This window comes from Schistocerca gregaria, chromosome 7, assembly GCF_023897955.1.
Source record: "Schistocerca gregaria isolate iqSchGreg1 chromosome 7, iqSchGreg1.2, whole genome shotgun sequence".
NCBI classification, from domain to species: Eukaryota; Metazoa; Arthropoda; class Insecta; order Orthoptera; family Acrididae; genus Schistocerca; species Schistocerca gregaria.
In genome coordinates, this window is record NC_064926.1 from 141,781,353 (window position 1) to 141,788,186 (window position 6,834).

General features: G+C 43.2%; 1 non-coding gene across 1 annotated transcript; it reads right to left on the reverse strand.

The window, feature by feature from the left end:
• Positions 1-5,588: 5,588 nt before the first annotated feature.
• Positions 5,589-5,665, reverse strand: Trnas-cga (transfer RNA serine (anticodon CGA)). The gene has a single exon. It is a non-coding gene; the product is annotated as a tRNA-Ser (tRNA).
• Between the last annotated feature and the right edge of the window lie 1,169 nt (positions 5,666-6,834).

Genomic DNA, 6,834 nt, shown 5'->3' on the forward strand with positions numbered 1-6,834 from the left:
CAAGTTCATGGCGGGGCCCGTCTTTCTCGTGGGTCCCGATCCACCACTACGATAGATAACGAGGAAATATTAATCAGAGCCGCGAATTTCTAGATTCTCCGCAAGCAGGTAATCGGTCCCTTTGTCGGTCGAGGCTTTCAGGTATAGCGCGCTAGTATTTAGTGTATCAGAAGGAGGAGATAGCACGCACTGTGATGTTAATAACTTCTTTAATTTGATACTAATGTCTTAGAATTTTCATAGTTTCGGATGTTTGTGTTATACGAGCGCTGTCCAGAAAGAAACTTCCGATCGGTCTCGAAATGGAAACGACTATGAAAATCCGATAACGCAAAGATGTGTTGGGCAGTGTCTCTAGTATGACTCTAGGTAGAATTATGTTGCTCTTTTCATTCCTGGGTTTTTAGTGAGCGCGTAAAGATGTTATAGAAAATAGTGTCTCCCGCCAAGTACGAGGGCCTGGTGAGAAGTTTCCCCTGAAACTATGCAACCAACATTACATAACTGTCGTGCGGTTTCTTCTTCAAGACAATCCTCAGCCTCATTCTGCAGGGGCAATGAAGATGTTCCTGCATCGTTTCAATTGGAAATGTTTGATTACCCACAGTACAGTCCGTAATTGTCTCCCACTGAGTTTTATCTCTGCTCAAACGAACCGCTGGCTATGAAGACAACATTTTGGCACGGACAACGAGCTTTAGGCCAGCGCAGACAAATGGTGGAAAGCACTGGCGGCTGCCTTCTATGAGGAGGGTAATGGAAAGTTGGTACAACGCTACGACGAGTGTCTGAGTCAGAACGGCGACTACGTAGAGAAATAGCTGAAAGGTGTAGCTAACTGTTACAAATGAAACATTTCTGATTTTCACTGTGATTTTCATTTCGCGATCATTCGTAACTTACTTTCTGGACAGCCCTCGTAAATTATATTTCTGTTTCATATATGTAGCGTTTTTCCTATAGTTTTTTGTGTTAAATTAAGCGTACAACTGGGAAGAAGATGTGCCACTCGATTGAACGGCAGATAAGGAATAGTGAGGTACTTACTGAGGACAGCCGAAGTTGGAACTAGCAGTTCAAAAACGTAAGCACCGGCTTCGGTTGGAAATAAATGAGGCACATCTGCAGTACTAGTGGATAGATAACCAGTACCGAAAAAGGAAGTCTGTGAAACAATAGGACCTCGGTATCAATGCGTCTATAAATGAAGCTCGTAATGGATATGGCAAGAAGAAAGATCCAAATTGGAGTCTTTGTCGGGCATAAGACAAATCTCTCATTGGGGACCATGCCAGTGAATATTTTGCCTATATTTCATACATCATTCAGTAACACACGTAAATAATATCAAATAATCATAGAAGAATACAGCAGAGGAACAATTACCGTTGTACCAAGCGTTCTGTATACAAACGCAGTTAAAACAAATTATCAACACCAAAAAATGTTATTGCGTTTAGTTCTGTATTTTGACTACCATAATCCACGTAAAAACGTTGTGGAATTTTCACACCTGCGCTCTTGGGGATTCCAGAGACCAGTATTTTTGTGATATCCTTGTTAAGGCAGCAATTATAAGGAAACTGACTGCCGTCATCCGAGTACGTGAAGCATCTATTATATTTTGAGCAAACTATTTCTTGAAATGTGAAATCATGGCTATCACGAAACATTTGCAATGCGCCTTAATGAACCACAATAAACAGCGATATCGCCCTTTAAAGACACTTTACAGAAAAACCCTTCACTCTGCCATATTCCTTCTGTCAATAAGACAACAATTAGTCCACCACTGTGGTTTCTACTTCACGGTTTTACGGAAAAGGATTTTCCGTGTTGACGGAAATAATATCATAGCGCTCTCCACTGCTCATTAAATGTAACACGGTCTCTTGCTTTCGCGCATACATTTATTTTAAGCGTCGTGTGTCCTGACGAAGATCAAAGGACCTGCAGCGACGAGCTTTGAGCTTTGTGCTTTGTGGTTATTTCTCTTTTTATTTCACTTCAGATGACACATATGCATCTAATGATAAAAGCAAGCTAGACACTGAAACCTGCAGTGTAGCAATGGCGATTGTTATTGAAACAGTCGGTTTTCGGCTGTATCGATATTTTACACGCTAGTTTAACCTGACTGATAAAACCGGTTTCTGAAATAAACGATTTTCAGTTTTTTTATTCCTATTAATTTTTGTAATAATCTAGAGGTTGAACAAAGACGGAAAAAATGACCCTCTCAATTTAAAAATACATAGAATCAAGATATAAAATTAAATAGGCAAACAAAAGAAAACTTAGTTGGTCCACCGTTCGCTGCTTGAATGCCACAAGAAATCGGCACTTTTCTCTTACTGATTCTAATTTTTTGAAACTCTGCTCAAAAATTATTCTGTAATCTAGGCTTAAACCACTATTTAGGCTTTATGAATAGTCTGGTAAAGCATCAAAACTCTGGTTGAAGAACTTTTTTCATGTGAGTTTTTTCCGTTTTCAGGGGCTACAAGCAGGTAAAGAAATATTATGTAGACACTTTCTATTTTAATTTGATACTATGAATTATTGTTAAGTTTCCAATTTATTAGTTTTACGACAATTTCCTTCCTCTTTGATTATTTAATAGAAACGGAAGACAAATCTTTAACCTTTAAAAGCAAATGAAACATTGTACCTCATTGCTAGGTCACTTCCTAAAAGTATTTCCAGACCAGGGTTGGTACCATTCTGCAATACAACAGATGGTCGTCGGCGACAGCGAGAAACTACCATACGGACCAGGTGGGGGCGAGCCTTGCACGCAGCAAGTACACGCAAGTACACTCTGCCACAGGGACATTATTGTCTCAGCAATGCTGTACCAATTCTTTTACCGCGTGCTGGTTGCTCGTTTTGTCAGCACTATCATTAAAACTGCACTGTTCGCTTTCCCCATATTCTATAATAACATAATATTTCAAAGCAATACAAACCTTACAAATAAAAATTAATCCTCTTTTTAAAAAAAAAATATTTGAAAACGAAAAACTTGAGCGGTGATCCTATGGCTAATTGATATATCACGTTTATACTCGGTTATTAGTAAAAAACAAAAATCACCTGTTATGACCAAGAGCAAACAAATACCTAAAACTACCGGTTATTCAGAACTAAAATACCGATATCGGTTTTTCCCATACTTACTGCAGGGTGTGCATTACCAGTGTTTCCAGTGAAATTACGAGAAAGGACATTAACTGGAATCCAGGAGCAATTTTGCCCCATGATCTAACATACATAACCAAATCGGTATGGTTTGCGGTCTGTTTCGAGTGTGCTGCGGTGCAGTGCAATTTGGACTCAATGATTGTTCAAGTAAACACTGTGGTTCACATTCACGGTACCATGAATGGGTGCGACGGATGAAACAGCACAGAATGACCCCAGGCCTGGACTGCAGCTTCCACATGCTGCAGGTTAAACGACTTCTTGTGTAATTGGGAGCATGGAAAATCGCAACTCATCGAAGCACAAAAGATTCCTAAATGCATCTATTGTCAATTTCTGCGCTGATTGGCACACTGAAATCCTACACTTTGAGACGTTTTAGTGCAACGTTATTTCCCTGTCCGCACTCATAATACTGAGTAATCCCTTAAGTTGAGGGAAAGTTCAATTTTTATAAGAGATTGCGAAATACGCAGCTGGAATTTTCGAATTTATTGATGATATCTGCAGTTAAATCCAGCGTTTGTTATGAGTGTCATGGAAGTATTTATACAGCAGTGCTTGCAGCACGACCTAGGGAAGGCTGAAGAACCAACCAACATCCTAATCAAAACACTCTGTCGCAACCGACCAACTGCCTACTCCAGTACGCAGATAGCATTCATCTGCTCAGTGGAAATCACAGAAGCTACACACGGTTCCTCGTAAACACACTTGCACAAGAACTCGAACAATCGTAAAAGCAATCACTGTGGAACAACAAAGACGAGTCAATTCGACACGCAGAGTGCTTTCACAAGCGGTCGCCGACCAAATACAAGTCGTCCGATGAGACGATCGACCTAACGACCAACCCAAGTCGTTCCCACTTCAAGTTACGTGTGTCGGCGACGGTCGGGAGAGTGTTGGCTGTCCGAAGCTGACTGCAGCTCCAGTCCGACTCCATTTCCGCTCGGAACTCGGAGACACGGCGACCCGGGCACCTTGGCTCGGACCCATCCATGCAGAGGTAACTCTTGCCCATTGGCCACGATATCTCTGCACAAGGAAGGAACAGAACCACGTCCCGCAAGATGACCAAGTGACGAGGCTCAGAAACGGTCAAAAGACCAAATACACGTCTCCCGATGAGACGACCGACGAACTGTCGACCCGCTCCAATCTCCTTCCGTCGGACAGTTCATGTGTGTCCCCAGCGGCCGGCGAGCACTAGCTGTCCGTACCTCACTGGCGATCCATCCCCGACTTCACTGCTGCTGCGTCCGGATTGAACTCGAACAGACCAAGAACCGGAAATACCAGCGGTCGCTCCAGAGATAGTGCACTTATCGATAAGCGCTGCTGCTGCCACTCACGGGCAAGCAAACCAGCAACTTAATGACGCCAGTACATCGAATCACAAAAGAGGCAACAGAACCATGAAGACAAGATGACGAGCAATAAACGGCATGACCGCGAGCTGCGCACCGCTCAAATATTATTGTGGAACATTAATACCGTGTATTCAAGTTTTTAATGCGTCTATGTTTCTCCAATAACTGCAGGAATATTTCATAAATATTTTTAACTTTTGATAATAGGACTGCCCTATGCTGAAGGTCACTGTTCGGATACGTGTGAGAGTTTTCAAAACTTCTCTGCAGAGAAAAAGAATTTGCCACCACACTGCTACTGCCGCAGTGACGGCTTGTTTCACATCGTTTCCATTTTCTTGCATCAGTGGCGGAAGTACTGACATTCAACGGGGATACAGGTGTGTTGGTAGAGTACACTGAAATGCGTCGGATGTAGCGGGCTGCCATAGTGCGTTCCTTGGATGTGCCAAATTCCATTACAGAGAACGCTTTCACTTTCCTGCAATTTAAAGCAAAATATTTTGACTGCTCAGTCTGCAGGGCCGGGTAATGTAGCGCATAGCCCGAAGGGACGCCAGCTATAACAGCAGGGCACGTTACCCAGCACGCGAAAACGCCATTACCTCTGTAGCTCTGCGTTCCTTATCGATCTGCTCGCCGCCGTAAGTATTGTATCCCGGAGTAATTTAGAACTGAAGAAAATGTGCGAAATGACCAAGTGTGGCAGGAACGAGCTCAATGGAGGGACCTACAAGTGGCCAGGAGACAGAGACCTCTTTGTACGAGTACCTGGCGAACCAGAACTCCACAGAACCAATTTCGGAGGCTGTTCAGAGTTTTACTGCTCATTTTGTGGACTGAGAGTTTGCACTGTGATATTCACATACGTCGTCCAGACAAAAATCTACCCCTACTGATTTTATTCCTGGCGTATAAGTGACGCCAGGGCAGTATATACAGAGGTATCTCGAACTAAGAACTGTAAAGAGGGTGTGCGCTGACATGAAACTTTCTGGAAGATTAAAACTGTGTGCCGGACCGAGACTCGAACTCGGGACCTTTGCCTTTCGGGGGCAAATGCTCTACCGACTGAGCTACCAAAGCACGACTCACATCCCGTCCTCATAGCTGTAATTCTGCCACTATCTCGTCTCCTACCTTCCAAACTTCACGGAAGTTCTCATGCGAACCTTGCAGAACTCGCACTCCTGGAGGAAAGGATATAGCGGAGACATGGCTTAGCGACAGCCTGTGGGATGTTTCCAGAATGAGATTTGCACTGTGCAGCGGAGTGTGCACTGAAATGAAACTTCCTGGCAGATTAAAACTGTGTGCCGGACCGAGACTTGAACTCGGGACCTTTGCTTTTCGCAGCAAGTGCTCTACCGACTTTTTTTTTTGTAATAATTTGTATTGAAGAAACTAAAAGTACATATATATTCACTATGCAAGAGTTCTTCAAGGTACCATTCCATTTAAACATATACAAATAACTGTTAGTTAAGCAAATAAATAAATAAATACATTAAAAAGAAAAAAACATTAAATACAACAAAGTATAACATATTCTGTCTTTTTGCTTTTTTAAAATTATTTTTTTATTATTATTATTGTTATTTTTTTTTTTGTCGATGCATGGGAACGTGGATAAGGGTGTTGCATCATGTGACAGGTATTCATGGTACACCCCAGCTTTGAGGGGGGTCAAGGAAGACGCTGCGGAGATAACCGGCAAAAGTTTGTCGGTAAGATGGTTTTCGGGTGAGGGTGCTATGCGAGGTCACAACTTTGTACCAGAAGTCAAGGACTGTATGCGGACCATTTTGAAAGAGGTATTCTAAAGTCAGTCCTCGAAACCAGATGAGAGTATGGTGCTTAGCAAGAGGGTAGTGAAATGTCTGGGGCAACAACAGGAAATCCGGGGTTACCGTCGTTGGCGGGGCACGGAGGTAAAAGCCCACGATTCGTTGGATGAGGAGCCATACGTTTTGTTTCAGGGGGCACGTAAGACGGTGCTCGTCGGTGTCTTCGAGCTGACAGTCAGGGCAGAGTGGGGAGGTGGCCAGTCCTATGCGATAAAGTCGACTGTTAGTCGGGAACTTTCCATAAACTAAAACATACCAGAGTGCAGACACAGACGACGGTAAAAAGGGTGCATGCACACACCCCCAAACTGTGCGCCAGTTAATGTCAGGATGCCGTAGCACCATGGGGTCGCAAGGGTTGGACAGCATAAACAAACGATAACAATCTTTTGTACGGGGAGGACGGGCGA